The sequence below is a fragment of the Meleagris gallopavo genome, chromosome 7, assembly GCF_000146605.3.
Source record: "Meleagris gallopavo isolate NT-WF06-2002-E0010 breed Aviagen turkey brand Nicholas breeding stock chromosome 7, Turkey_5.1, whole genome shotgun sequence".
Classification (NCBI taxonomy): domain Eukaryota; kingdom Metazoa; phylum Chordata; class Aves; order Galliformes; family Phasianidae; genus Meleagris; species Meleagris gallopavo.
The window spans coordinates 34,287,701-34,303,725 of record NC_015017.2 but is presented as its reverse complement, the minus strand read 5'-3'; positions in this window follow the sequence as shown (position 1 = coordinate 34,303,725).

Below are 16,025 nucleotides of genomic sequence, written 5' to 3'. Positions count from 1 at the left end.
AAAAAGGTTTCTAGTGCATTTCCATGCTTTGTTGTGTTTTCCCTCATTCAGAAAGTCTGCTTTTGATTCACTCAGTTAACCTGGGCATTCTTCAAGTCAACTGTAACACAGTTGGTTACTCACTTGATAGCCCGCATCTCTGCAACTTGGGGTTGCTGAAGACTGAACATGATAAGAAATAGGAAGCAGATGCTTTTGGAGAGTATATCCTACATTAAGTAGTAATGATTCATTTTCACAGGTAAATGAAATGGGATTGAAAATAGTAATTATTTTTGTACCAAAATCAAAACCAGTCTGTTCATGACCTGGCTGACAGGGCAAGCAGTGAATTTGCTCTCTTGCTCCCAGGTGTGACAGCTATGCTATACAATATAGTACTATAACATTAGTCTGTTGGCAAGCTAGATGCTTGTACAAACAATTGCAGAGATAAGGAAGAAGTGTTGATTATATTATTAGATATGTTGTAATAATATGATATTACTGAATGAAGATATCTTTGGAAGACAATTCCCCACTTAAGCATAGAAAGCAGAAGGACTAGTGAAGGAGAGGAGCAGGAAGACGTGTTTAGAGTGTCCAACACATAGTTTCTTCTCTTAAGTCACAGTGGCTGCAGAGGTCAGCATTTCTTCAAAAAGTGCTTTATTTTTTCATCTCTAAAAAAAGTTGTGGCTGCTAGTTGCTGCTCCCAAGACACAGCTTAGCTTGCAAACAGTGCCTGCTCCCACAGTGCATTTCATTTAACAGCAAACTTCACTTGGAAACCACATCAGTCAAACGCAAAAAATGTATCTGTTTGAAGTTGATCTCAGGGACATTAAGACATGCCTTTATCCATCATGATCCATTAGATCAGCAGCAGAAGGACCAGCACTGGCTACAGACAAGAGCATCTTCTGTTACTCTTGCATCCCGCTTTGAATGCATGGGTTTGAAAGATTGAATATTTTGACTAATATTTTAGACAGTCTGTCTTATAACAGAAGAATGACATGTGTCTCAGTCTCTGTGGCATTTGTACCCTAATGCAATGTGATGCCTTTTAGCACAGCCTTGCTATATATCTCCATTTGGTTGGGAATTTCTGGAGTGTGATGCGGAGGTGCAGGAATTGCCAACAGGAGCCAGAGAATCTGATAGATTTATCAGACTGCCCTAGGCAGAAGGAGAGGAGCTTAAATTCACTGTGCTTCCAGGCAGAAGGTCCTGAGTGAATGGAAACTTTCACATGCAGAATGTCTGGGCCAACAGAAATACATATTCTATCATTTGTGGATCTATACAACCTGTTAGCTGTCTGTCTCTGAACTATACTCACTCTTGGGCTACCCACAAAGAATTTACGTCCTAGAGCATTTGGATGAGATGACAAAATGCTGTGGCTTAACATGGATAGGCAGCAGTGTCCCACACAGGTGCTCTCTCACTCCCTCTCCTCAGCAGGGTGGAGGATAGGGAGAATAGGAGGAAAGAGAAAAAAGGGAAAAGGAGGTGCAGAAAAAGCAAGACAAGAGGTGCTTGCAGGTTTGAGATAGGAGCATTTTGATGAAAGGAAAAATTTAAAGAAAGGAAAGGCTGCATTGAAGCTAAAGAAGAAATAACCTATTTTTATGTTACCAATTGGTAAGTGATGCTCAGCCACTTCTTAGGAAGCAGGGCCTCAATACTGGCTGTGGAAAGGCAGCCTTGATGCTGTGCCAGCACAGTAGGAGCCACATGGGTGAGATATCGACACTGCGCTGCAAGTGCAAAGCACAGCACTGTATGGACTGCTGTAGGGAAAGTTAGCTCAAGCCCAGCCAGACCCAGTGCAAAGAGTTGGAAAAAAACCACAAAACATATCAGTCAATGAATGTACTTGCTACATCTGCTAGAGATGAGAACTGATATGTGTACAGACATCTTCCCAGCCAAAAGAGGCCTCCTACATACATTAGGAAGGAACATATGTTACAATAACTTGTCCCACCTGCCTCAGTATCCTTATGGCACTAGTGTCTTTTAGATCTCATATAGTAAAACATCCATTTAGTGTCCTTTACCAACTGAAATGCATTCTTCATTATGATAAACTTCCCTTTTAGGGAACTATTTTAGGGGACTATTTAGGCCAGAGCTGATTTTAGATAGTCAGACATAAGTCTAACAGAGCTATAGGGCTTTATGTCACTATAGGGACCAGCACTAATTGAAAGCGATGTTAGATGTACTGCACTCAATGCTCATTTTCTAAAACTATGTAGCTGTTCTTCTGAAAGAATTACAGAATTTGAGATTTGGAATCTTCATACTGGGAACTGGGGTCCAATTCTGCCTTTTATTTTAATCAGAGAGAATGTATTTCCCCATGTTTGTGAAAACCATGATAGAGCACTCTTCACAAGAGGGTACATCAATAAACATGGGTAAACTGCAGACAGTGATGCTCTACATCCAGCAGCCCATACCAAGACAGCCCCTTTGCAGGTATGATGAACACTGAAATAAAGAGGCAAATTCAGGAGTTTGACATCAGAAAGTCCTGAAATACTTGTGCCAATTTTCCAATCCTTACAATTCTGCATGTTCTTCTCTGGCATCTGCTCTTTAAATTGCACATTTGGTTGTGAAAAATGGCTATTTTATACATGCACAGTGCTGGAAAGCCAGTGGGAAACTCGTCGTGCCCAGCAGTGAAAATGAAGTGCTCGAAGAACACGTCCCTTTGCAAATGAAATGAGTGCTGAGCAGCCTGTGTACGTTGGTTGCTTAGCGACAGGCTGTCCTTCAGTCCTGCTGCTGCTGCCCCGCTCCTTTGGGACTGCCATCGCAGATCTGCTTGGAAATGACATGTTTGGAGAGGATGCAGGAGGCGGTGGTTCTATTTTTTGTGTGGTATTAAATGATTAAACCTTTTCTATCGAATTAGCCTGCTCTTCACAGAACTTAATGCTCTGCTGGAGCTCCAGAGAACTCAGAATTTAGTGGAAGTGAAAGGCTTCCCTTCTGTGGGGAATAAAAACAATGGTTATCACCTCTCTCCTAATGACAGTATCTATGCAGCAATTTCCATATGTAGTTCTCAGAATACTACACAATGGGTGTTATTTCTGTGAGGCAAATGCTGGAGAACATAACAGAGCTACACCAGGAGGACATGTCCACCACGGTTACACCAGTAAAGCCCTTAACAAGAATGTATTCAGGGAGTGGGTGACATTATGATCCCCTGTTCTCAAACACCAACTACGATGCAATCCAGACAAGGGTTTGCACAGCTGGCTGGGTTGCGATGTTGGCATTTCACTTAGGTATATCTACAGAGTGCAAGAGCAGAGGCACACAGATCTCCAGTTTAGAGATGACATCAGCTCAAGATGAGATCATAGAATAGAATCATAGAATCGTTTGAGTTGGGAGGGTCCTTTAAAGGTCATCTAATCCAAATCCCCTGCAATGAACAGGGACATCGACAGCCAGGTCAGGGTGCTCAGAGCCCAGTCCAAGCTGACCTTGAATATCTCCAGGGACAGAGCATCCTGTTCCATTGCTTCACTACCGTTATTATGAAAGTGTAGTGACAATAGAGTGAAAGGGAATTGTAAAAGGGTAGTGACAGCTCTGCCCTTATTGTACAAAGGTAATGACAGCAGTGCTAGTGTATTGATCATTAAATACATTATTTTCCAACTATTAAATTTTATTATTCAAAACCCTTTGCAGAAACAACTGAAAGAGCTTCTTTTTAGACAAACAGCAGAGCCAATGCTGGTCAATGTCTGAGTCAGTTTAGTCTTGCAAAGAAATAAGGTTTTTTAGTCCAGATGTAGCACAGTACTGATGCATCTGACGCTTCCAAGACCGAAGCTATCAAATTGCTATGGAAGCTTTACGGTTGCAAAAACTCAGGATGATGCTCACCAGTTGGTCTCTCTATTAGATCTGCCTCTGCCATCACAGTTATGTCACTGCAGTTTATAATGCAGAGGTGGCCAGGGCTGCTGATGCTTTTGGCAGCACACTGCATTGCTCTGTGACTACTAGCCCAGCAGGAGTTCTGATGAACCACACAGTGGTGAAAGCAAACAGTGCATCTTGTGCCAAATTCCTGGCCACTCCTGTGCTCTTTGCCACATAAGCTAAGCCTTAACAAATTCTCATTTATTTCCAGGTTTCTAAAAAATGCTAAAGTTTGGAAGCAAAGTGGTGTTCCAGAAAAAAATAATAATTAAAAAAACCTACTACCTTTCAAATGATATCATTATTTTCTCAATACATTAAAATTGCGATTCTGGAATTAACAGCATGCATTTACCTTGCATAGAGATGTTCTATCAAATATAACAATAAATAAATATTTTCCCAAACCTGAGAATAAGTAAAATAGAGTTTTCATTTTTCTCCCAATAATAGAGACTCTATTAAGCTTGTTTCAGGACAAGTGTCACTCTTGTACAGTTTGAGCAACCAGACAGATACCAGAAGTGTAAACGTGGTCCAGGAAGAACAGATGGAATGAACTTCTGAAGCTACTGATATAAAAAACTCATGCTTTTCAAGTGAATACCCCACGGGGACATCTGAGATTGATATATTCATCTAGATGGTGGTGTCTGAGATAAATAAATAAATAGGACCACTGGAATTAATAGCACTAAGTAAATACTAATTGATGCTCTCATACCCAAGTGGTCACCAGCTTATGTTTATATGCAACAAGCTGAAGAACAGTTAGATGTGCCACCACCTGAGGATACCAGAGAGGAATCCTTTTGTTACCAATGCTCTAGAAAGCAGGAAAGCTCTACCAAATGCAAGTCTAAAAAAGTTTTCAGAAATGGTTCAGCTAGCTCATATTGCAGTCACAGCTAAACAACCATGTCATCCAAGAGTTTAAATAAAGCTAACCAAACTACTTTTCATGGAGAAGCCTGTGAAATGTACTTTGCTTTATAATTTCTGATATGCAATGCAACTGCTGATTTAGAATGAACATTGTAATTTGAATTATTTCCTCAACTTTCATACTTAGTTTTCCTCTCAGGGAAAGGAAAGTATTGTCTTTTTCCTTTGTAATTACATTAGCACTAGTTCTCAGTGTTGTTTGCCTTCTGTGCTATTACTAAAAAAGATCCATGATTTCCTGGCTGTGCTTAAGTGTGTTTTCCTGATTCACTTAATCTTTTTCAATTAAAAAAAAAAAAGGAAAAAAATCAAGAAATTCTACTTTCTGGGCTTCAGCTATAGTCAGTAGAGTACTGCAGATACATCAAAGAGCACCGTTTGCTTCTGAGTGTGAAGGGCATAAACAAAGCCACTTCCTCAATTGGATGCATTTTGCCTTTCAAAGCATTGCCACTTATCACAACCTTCTATTTCACATCAACTTTTACAGGATCTAAGAATAACAGAATAACTCTGTTAGAATTAATCATTTAAACTCAACAAAAAGCCCACTTTAGTCGCCAGGAAATCTGTTAAGGGATGGTTTCAGATCAAAGAATAATTTTGAGCCACTGCAATGACAGATCAACTTAAATGAGGAATTGGAGGTAAACTTTTTCTGAAATTCAGTAATTAAACACAAAGGCAATTTAGAGTTTTTGGGTTGTCTGTCTACCATGACAATGTATGATTGGCCACGTCAGCACAGTGCCTCACAAAACTTCACGTTATAAATCATAAATTTGTCAATAGCATTTGTGCAACTCATTGCAAGTGCCACTGGTTGCAATTCGCAGTGCATTAAGCAGAGCACCAACGAGTGGCTGCAATATTCACAGAGAGCACTTCTTTAATATTGACTGGAATGGATTTTCCTGTGGTAAGTGACGCAAGCTGCTGCTGTCTGATTATGGCTGGGGCTGCAATGTCAAAGTACAATTGGGCTGAACTCCTGCTGCTGAGCACTGAGAAGTTGTAGTGAATGTTTTACGCGTTTATATAATTCACTGTTTGTCTCTCATTGTTCTTTTGTCTCTAGTTAGACAGCATTTTTAGGAACAAAAAAGTAGATGTTTCAGAATAGTTGTTCTTCTAACACATTTGCTCATCTCCGTGGTATGTTCCTAAACAACTGGATATAGTAAAATTTCCTGGAGGCATGGAACACCACCACTTGGGTCCAAATGTATAGGATTTCAAATATAGTGCTGATTTTCAATACATGCTTAACACAGACAAGTGTTAAGGGGAGGCCCTGTCACTAATATTTTTCTTAAGAAAATCTGCTTGTTAGCAATAAGATTTTATACTATTTGCGAAGCCCTTAATTTTCAGATCCAATAACAAATTAGATATGCTTATAAAATTAATGAAAATAATTACTTTCTGGTATTATTAACTAACAAAAACCAACATTCAGTCCCTTCATTTCAAGTGATAAAAGGAAAGCAGTTACACCAGCTCAGTGGAACTGAACTGTCTCTTCCAAAGAGGCTCACTGGTTTAAAGGGAGCTGGATAGGAAAACAGAGGAGGGCTACCACGTGAAGATGGGCCCTGCATGAAAACTTCTTATTTCCTTCCCTTTTACTTCCTCTTCTAATGTTTTTGTTTTGGTTTGTTTTTTTTTTAAGATAAAATCCATGCACACAACTGTATTTTGCCCTTTGATGACCAGAAACTGTAGTGCTCTGACATCAATATCTATTTACCATTAGGTAGATGCAGAGGTATGAGTTTGTCAGGAGCTCTGCTTTCATGAAGGAAATGGGATCTCCTACTGAGCCACTTGCCAAACATTGGCTCCTATTTTTTCTTGCCTTCACGGCCTGGCCATTGTTCACTGGCTGAAAGTACAGATCCTATTGCAGGATCCTATTGTAATTCCACAAGTATTTGAAAGCAAGTAAAACTAAATTCAGGAATGTTAGTACTGTTGTGAGATCCTGGCCTTGTTCCCTTCCTTGCTCTGTCAATGACCTTGTGCCTCTGCCTTTAAGGGTAGAAAAGTTCCGTGATATATCTGCTCCACCAGTAGGGAATTAGAGGGGTAGAGCTGGGTTGCCCTTCCCAGTTAGTGGCACCTCCATCTGAGCCAAGAACTGCAGAAATTCAAAGTCCCCATGTAAATGTAACTCACAAGAGCAGAGAATGAGCCTGAATAAGTGGGAATAAGAAAATGGCACTGTAGCTCAGCATGACAGGAGATGACAGTTACTGACACCAGCATTAGCATCTGCTATGGTTCCGTGATACGGAAATGCACCCAGTAGCAGATTTTGGCTGCTTCAACATGAGCTGGAGGATGAAGAAAGAGAAGGTTAGTGCTGGGGAAAAGATGGATAGCTATTCAAAACTAGGCTAATTTTTTGGTGTTTTCTTGGCTTTTCTTACTTTTCCATTATTGGCTCAGACCAACAAAATTGTTTCATCTCAGACCTTTTTACTTATTATTTAAAATTTCAAAAACAGTAACTGATTCAACATGACAAATTAAATTAGCTACCCATTTCTAGCTTGGAGCCTCTTATATGCTACATAAAGAACCAGTAGAAAAATCAGCTCAGAATATAGAATGCAGGGAATTGTACCCTAGACAACACTTGCTTCTCACACACTAAATCCTTGCCATTGCTTTCATGCTGCTGGGACAGCTGGTTTCTCCTTGCCTGGTCACTGCAAAATTCAGTATTAAGGCAAAATCCCACTGGTCAGTTCTTTTGAAGCTGTTAAACCTTTGCCCCACAGCAGATGGTGCTTCATAAGTTAGGACTTTATGTTTTAGAAACATCACTCTCGAGAACCATATCGAGGTGCACAGGAAGGGATCACAGTTCATTTCACCTGGGTGGGGGCAACAAGAGCTTTTCTATATTTACACTTGCAGTGATAAATTATTCTGATAATCAACCCTGAATTAGCTGATAGAAATAGCAAAAAAACCAAACCGAACAACAACTCATATAAAGCTCTTCATTTAAAAGCCATCTTCTGCACTGCAGATTTACACTGGACACTTCCTACTACTTCAGCTGAAGCCATGCAGCTAGAAAGGAAGCAATTTGCACCGCTGAAGTCACTCTTCAAATGTTAAATGAAGAAAAGGCTGAGAGTTTTATTCTAAAAGGTGCATCACACACAGGATCAGATATTGTTGCCATGGCTGGCTTCCTTTATTGCTTTGACTAAATCCATATTTGATGAATTAAGGATGGATTGGGTTACTCCTAAGTAGAAGTAGGTCAAACTGTCTTTAAGCCACAGATCCCTCACTCATACACATGACTGAAGAAAGCACTATAGATTCTTTCTTATTTTTGTTAAATCTTTAGCATGTTCAATTGCAGGGCAGTTCATAAATTGATTTGCAGTTAATGCATAATGCCATCTAGTGGAAAAATCAACAAATATGGATGCAGAAAGTTTGTCTAGATATCCCATGAAATGTAAGTCTAATTAATGTCACAACCACTTGTCAGTTTTCATACTGATTTAAATTTAAAGCAAAAGAACTATAGCTTAATTTTCAAAACCCCCATAATAAAAGATCTTCACCGAATTTAAATATACTCCGAATATGTTTAATCCCTAAATGCAAGATATGCAAATCTTGGTCTCAGTGAACTTGTATACACAATGATTGTAGGACATGAAACAGACCTTCGAAGTATCTTGATTTTCTGTTCTAATTTTACTTAAGGATTGAATTTCTTGATCAATAAAATGACACCCATTTCAAGCTGGTAAAGGGACAGAATTCAAAGAAGTTGGCTGAAAAACCTGTGGTTCTGGAGAGTTCCAGATTGAATGATCATCTGCAGAATTATGAGGTCACTTTTCTGTGCCCATAAACAAATAAAAGTCAGAAAGAAGATAGTGAAAAAGTGCCTAAAAATCAAATTTATTCAATCTAAAGGAAATAGGCAGGTCATAAGTAGAATAAGTGGCCAAGAGAAGCTACTTGTATCAGATAAGTAATATACTCCAATAATAACCTTTCTAAAATCAACATGAAGGGAACAGTGGAAGAGGAGTTCTGATGGGAGCCATCAGAATTTTATCCTTCATAAAAGCATAGCACCTGACATTTATTGATGAATTAAATCAGTCTCCAAAATTCTGCACATTTTGCATCAATCTGTTTTGATACTGTTCAACTTGGAATTTCCTAGGTAAAAGCTTATGAAACCCTTGATCTTAATATTATTTGAATCCTACAAATGTAGACAGGAAGGAGTCAGTGGAGATTGCTTAGTTCAGCTCTCCCTGAGGAGGATTATTAGCTCCCCTACACATGGTCAAATGTGGATGTAAGTGGATTTTTTCTAGCTGAATTTAGAAATCCTTCAGTGAGGAAGATTCCACAACCTCTCAGTAAACTCTTCTATTGCTGCACGAAGATTACAGTGAAGAGTATTTGGTATTGTCCATTTTTAACCTCTGAAGCCACAGCTTTTGACCATTGCCCCAGGTAATCTATTCTTACAATTCTGTTCATTTTCTCCCCTTAGTTATGAAAAGAATACTGAGATAGTTTCTCAAGGAAGGGAAAAAGGACAAGAAGTTCTACTGAAGATTGAAAACAGACATTGGTAATAATAATAATGGTAAAAAAGTATCTTACGGGCTTGAAATGTCTGGGTGTGTACAAGCTTTCCAACAGAACAGTGTGAAAATTAAATTAAACATCTATGACTATTGAAGTGTAGCTGAATCCTGATATTGAAAATTCAGGTAGTCTTGATAGTGAAGAAGGAAAAGCTGTTTTTGTTACTACGCAATTGCACAGCCCTTTAATTTTAGGGCACCATTGACAGCTTTACAAATCCAAAAAAGGCAGAAAATGAATTTTGTCATAATCTGACTAAATTTTGTGACTGACACCTCCCTCTTCTTTTTTTGGTTGTGGGACAGTTTTTATTGTGGCAGATGTTAAAAAACTCACATTTCCAACTCCAAATGGCAATTGCCGTTTTCTATAATCATCCCAGATAAATACTCAAGTGTGGATGAACAGAACTCTATTTACAATTTACTTGGCATAAGAACAGTGTAAGCTATACTTTTCCAATTTCCTAAACAATGTGGATCAGGTATTCAAAACAATACATAAACATCATACTATTACCTTGGTATAGATAAGTGAAAAGGTATTTCCTCAAATACGTACATTGTCTTTTGGTTAAAAAAAAATAAATTGCAGATGACACTACGTGCCAAAGAATAAGATTTTAATCCAAGTCACAATGTGGAGAGTTCAAAAGACTGGGAAAGCAAATAGATGTGGGTTGAATACCATTATGCATAAAACACAACACATTTATTTTCTGGCACAGGTGAATCCCATAATTAAATGCAGCTGGTCCCTTTTCTCATAAAATTCTTACCTCCAAGGTGGGTATTATCATGTTTTAAAAAATATTTTCTGATGCATAAGGTTAGAAATATAATCTATACATTTTTAATAAACCTGTGGGTCTACATTGAATAGGAAACAAATGTGTTTATCTTTGTATACAAAACTCTTAAAATTTATGTCTGACATGGTGGGAAAAGATCTCAGTAGGCAGGCATGTCAGAAGGAATGGGCATTGCCTTGGAAATAGGACAGCAGACCCAATCTGTATATAATAGAAACATTTTGTGGTTTCTGTGGTTCACTTCACATATAAACTTAATGGAAAATTGTGAAAGATGCTGGAGTTATGCACATATGTTGGAAATGTCTAGTCATTACGATGAATGAATTATAATGAAGAAATTATGAGTCATTGAATAAGTTTATTAGAAAATTTTAATGATTCTACTCCCTGGGAATTTCCTAGTTTTTTATTCTTCTGTTCCTTGATGCACAAATGAAATCTCATCTGCTGATACTCACGTCGTTTATTAGGTTGTGCTTAGAATCTCACTGGAAGAAGAAATCTCTCTCCATAGCATAAGAAGCTCTAGATTCATCAGAAGTTCTTAGAGAAAAAAATAATACAACTGAAACTTAGCAGCAAAAAAGGAAAACTATCAATTAAAAATCAGGTTGTCTCCTCTTTAAAATTCAGTTCCCTTTCTTTTCCACCACTCTTGTACTCTTGTGGATATTGTCAATGAAACACTACTACTACTGCCGAGTCAGTTTCACTGCATTCACTGGAAACAAAGTGTCTTCAGCGATGTAACATAGTTGGGAATGGAGGCACACAATCTTTGAGGACTGAACAGCATTTATCTGAACAAAATGGTAAGTTTTGGTTTTGTAGGAAAACCTTTTGGTTTCCCATATTTACACAGAAATTTTAACTCCAATTTAAAACAGCTTTTAAAATAGTGTTAAGATGAAAATGACTGCTGTGAAGAATCTGTTTCAAGAGCTTTTCGTTACTGCAAGATGACATATATCGCATGCTGTGTTTTCCTGCCTCCTTTGTTGCGACAATGGCTTTTATTAATGCTGGTGGCTCCTGCTAGCTTGGGCATTTTTTGCAAATATGATCCTGCAACATCATATAGAAGAGTAGGTGCTTATGTGAGGTGTCGTCAATTACTTACCAAGGTCATACACGCTGTATTCCCTGGGAATCATATTATAGGCTCTCTTTCATAGCCTGAAGGAAGTTATTGAATTATCAAATTCTTTTCTCAAAACAACATTCTGATTATATTTGATCCAAGCTAATAATCAGACTAAAACTATGGAAGTAAGTACTGCACAACACAGTGAATAATCTATAAAAAGAAAATACTATTTTCATTAAAAGAAGTCTGTTTAATAATGAAATCCTCTAGATTCTATATTTAAGAGACGTATTTCATCTGTTAGTTTTAGTAGAGAAAGTGGCTAAATGGTGAGAACGATGTGAAGTACCTTACCATTTCATGTACACAACTGAATGAGGATGCTGTTACCTCCTGCTGTGGTTCCATGAAGGGCACATTGATAGAAGTAAGAAGTGAACATTTTCTTTCAAATGTCAGGCATAAGGCCTCTGCTAGACCAAATGAAAAAACCTTCCTGGCTAACACTGCCAGAAAAAGGCCATTTTTGTGTTTAGGATGTCTATGAAATAAGGACCTGAACACGAAATGGCTAATGGTAACAGAATTGTATTTCTCTTATGTCTTTAAATATACTAAACGTAATCAGTAGGCAGGCTGACCAGCTCTTTCCTAATGTGCAAGAGGGCTCCCAGTTTAAGTGCTGCACTCAAGATGTTGGTCAACATGGAATATTGACTAATTAATGTTAATGAAATCAAGAAAACTTTCTTCTCAGAAGCTTCTGGGCACACCACAGTGTTCTGTTATTTCAGGTGTATGGGAACTGCTTAATCAGGGCCTGAACCTCTGATTGATCACCTGAGGTGAGCACTGAGTCAGCCCTGGGAGAACAGGTGAAGGCAAATCACCTGTGCTGCTGGAAGGGGTGTAGCCTGGCTGCACCTCTCTTAGACCCATTTAAGAGCTGACTGCCAGTAGGGAAGGATCTGTTTTGGAGATCTCTCCTTTGGAGTTTTACAGTGAGCCCAGGACAAGGATAAGCACTCTTATCTATTTTCTTTTTGGTATAATGACCTGCTTAGCCAAACTCTTGTTTATTTTGTAATTATAACACCTGTATATTCGTTGATTATACACAGGTGAAAGCATTTGTGTCAGTAGTGCTAACAAGAAGATGAAGCAAAAAGTCCACAATTTTCAGAATAACAAATAACAATGCAATGCTTCTAAACTCTACACAGATTGAAAAGGAATAAGAGATGTTCTGCACTCGTACGGTGCTGACTGAAAGACAAGGACATATTTCACTATTGTCACCCATTAGTTCCACTCTCACTCTACATGATACAGTAACCCCATATTCTTTTTTCCTTTTTTGCACTGTGGTACTCTTTGTTGTGTCATAATAGGTGTTGATGGTAGTATGGGAAAAATGTTTGAGTGAAACAAAGGGGCTATGACTCAGGAAGAGAGACTACTGTGCTGCCAAAAGAGTGCTTATTTCCTCAGGAGAATGTCTACCTTGGAAAAGAAAAAATAGATGGGCCTAATACAAATTTTGTCAAATATAACAAATTCTGTGGATGCTGGGAGGTAGAGTGGGCCTGAAGGAAAAATCTCAAATCTGAGAGTGATTTCTTCCTTTATTCAGAAGAAAGAAGGAGGAGGGTTAGAAAGGATGAAAGTACAAACCACCACCACAAACCTCAGCAAAACCAGACCACAGACAATCCAGATGATGACAAACAGATCTCATCATTTTTTTCTGGTTGCTGTGGTGCAAGAGAGCTCCATTTTTTTTGGAGCTACCTTTTTATGGAAGCCAAAATGCTATGGAAATTGCAGGTGGTTCCTGCAGAGAACAAAATTCTGTAAGTGTGTATTAATCTTGCAGCAGCTGCAGCATTTGGCATAGTATCAGTCTACCCAGACTGAACCCAGGGAAATGGTTCCTTTACTTTGTTCTTGTTGCTGTTCATACCCATCAGAGGGATAGTTGAGGGGCCAAGAAATAATATTATATAATTATTATGGTCAGGCCTTTTTCTCTTAATTATCTTTGTGTACGCACTTGCTACACAAGAAGTACAACAGGGCTGGAAAATCACTCAGGCCTTTAAACCCCAAACTCTACTTCTTCATCCAATGGAATATACTTTGGTGAAGGAGCTGTCATGAGACATAGCAGGCAATGCTGGAAAGGAAAGCAGTTTCCAGCTTCTAAGGCATGGTAGTCTTTCTGATTGTTCATAGTTAGCTTATATAAATAATTGCCTGATCTGAAAGCCACTCCATTGTGGAGCTGCTTAAAGTAGTAACTTTGTATTTGTAAAAGGCTGAGTACATCCTTTCTCACAAGGCCATGTTACAAAGTACTGAATAGAGTAATTTAAAAAAAAACACTAATATTCATTGCAAGCCTCATATTCTTTGCTGTAGCATGAACACTATAGCATTTATCCAGAGACAGCTGCAGACCCTGCCAGTCAGTAAGAACAGCAGTTGAGAACATCTAAAAAAAGAAGGGATATATGAAAGTTGAAAACTGTGGTGAGGTCTTCTTGGCACCTTGTTTTTTCCCCTCAGATCATTTGGAAACCTACTGCTTTCACTTCCTTGTAAAGAAGCTGAATTAGGAATCTCCAGGCACTTTCGTCTTGGGACCATTTCTATAAGTTATAAAAATGCTAAAGTAGCTTAGGGAGACTTACAGAAAGGAGGTATTGTTCGATGAGAGTTGCTAGTTTGTCTCCCATTGATGCAAGGAATGGACACATCTCCCTAGAAGAGAAAGGATCCTGCAATAGTTAGGGGGCATTAAACCCATTGCAGCAATTTCAAGGGACTGTATGAACTCTACATGGAAGCATACCTCCCAGAAGCATTTGTATCCTTGCCAGATCCTGAAAGAAGATCTGGCTCCAATCCCTTGTCTCTCACCAGGCTACAAAACTGGTTCTGCTCATTTAAGGATCTTTGTTTCTTTACAAACACATTTTAAGTGACAGAGAGAAGTGACAATTACTTTGAAAAAATAAAAGGCATTTTCTACTTTTCATTCATATCTTGCATGCGTACACTTGCAGATCTTTCCTCATATCTTGGAGGTTCAAATGTCACCAAACCTTTGTGAATAATTTGCCTATTAAGGAAAAAAAAACAAAAACATTTTCAATCAATAGTTTCCAACCTCTCCCAACTAAGCCCAAACTCAAAAAAACATTTCCCTCAAAATAACTCACTTCTGTTAGCTTATGCAGATGAGAAACTCTTTTGACAGTAAGAACAAATAGTCTATAGCATCCATTATATGAGGGAAAAGAAAAATACCCTAGGTATTTTTTATATTTGTATTTATGTAGATCTACCTAGTAGAGCGAGAGCCCTAGGATCATAAAGCAGGGTGGGATAGCTAAGGGTGAAGATGGAAGGGGCCTGAAGACTTCAAAAAATATTTCCTAAGCACAGCAAACCGTACACAAAGGAATCAAGAGATTATGCAAAGAGCAAACACCAGCCTCTCACCATGACAGCCAACCCCATTCTATACAGTTACCTGAATGCCAGCCAGTTTCTAAAGTAGCAACTGATGTCACTTTCTTTAGCATTTACTCGTATTTAATTTTTCAAGTAATATTTTAAACTATATATGCAATTGATTTTGAAGATTGCCATACAGGATCGAGAGGCGTTTCAAAGAAATCTCAGCCATTAAGCCATTGTGATGTTCCATGAGCCATTCCCAAATTGGCATTCCTTAAAGCATCGCAAAAACTTTCCTTTTTAAGGCAAGATCGACAGTTTATAAAATCATATTCATACATTTGCGTAACTATTAGTTTCCCCCGGCCTTTCCATACTCCCCAAACCTGCTGATTTGTGAAGACAGAAAGACAACCTCATCTTCATTTAACGTAATAGAGATTACGTACATATATATATCAGTGGAGTACTTGGGCTGCAGTGCCTAATGGCCTTCTGGTATTTTCCTAGATGCAAGTCCAAGCACAGTGCAGTTCCAAAATTTATCTGCATGCTACCGCACACACAACTGGGAGCTATGCTAGCATGGAAATCGCTTCTGTTTATTTGCACCTCTCGATTTAGTCATTAGAAACCAGCAGAGAAGAAGATGATAACAGTTCTGGCAGGGATCTATCAGTAACACTTTCTATTTTTTCCACTTCTATTCTCCCAAGGCTTTTATTTTTTCCCCTCTGTTCCACAGCCCTGGGAATGGCAGCTGAGTGAACTGGGAGCACCTCCGGGTGCCGGCAGGTCTCCAGCTCCAACCTCACCCTTCTACGAGACCGCTGTACCTTTTAGGGCAGGTTTTAGCCTAACGTTGTTAACAAAGGACAGTCAGTACAACAAAATTTCTGCCTTGTGGGGTCTAGAGAAGGGCGTGCGTGGTGAAAAATCGCTCCGGAGGGCCGAGCGGGCACGTGGCAACGCGGCCCTCAGCCTTCACCCAAGGGACCGACTCGGCAGACCGCCTTAATTACGCCCACGGTGCTGGACCACCTGCGGATTCCGAAGGGCAAGCAGCCCCCCAGGGCGGCTCATCGCAGCCCTTCCTGGCCGATGCCCACAGACGCAATTCCT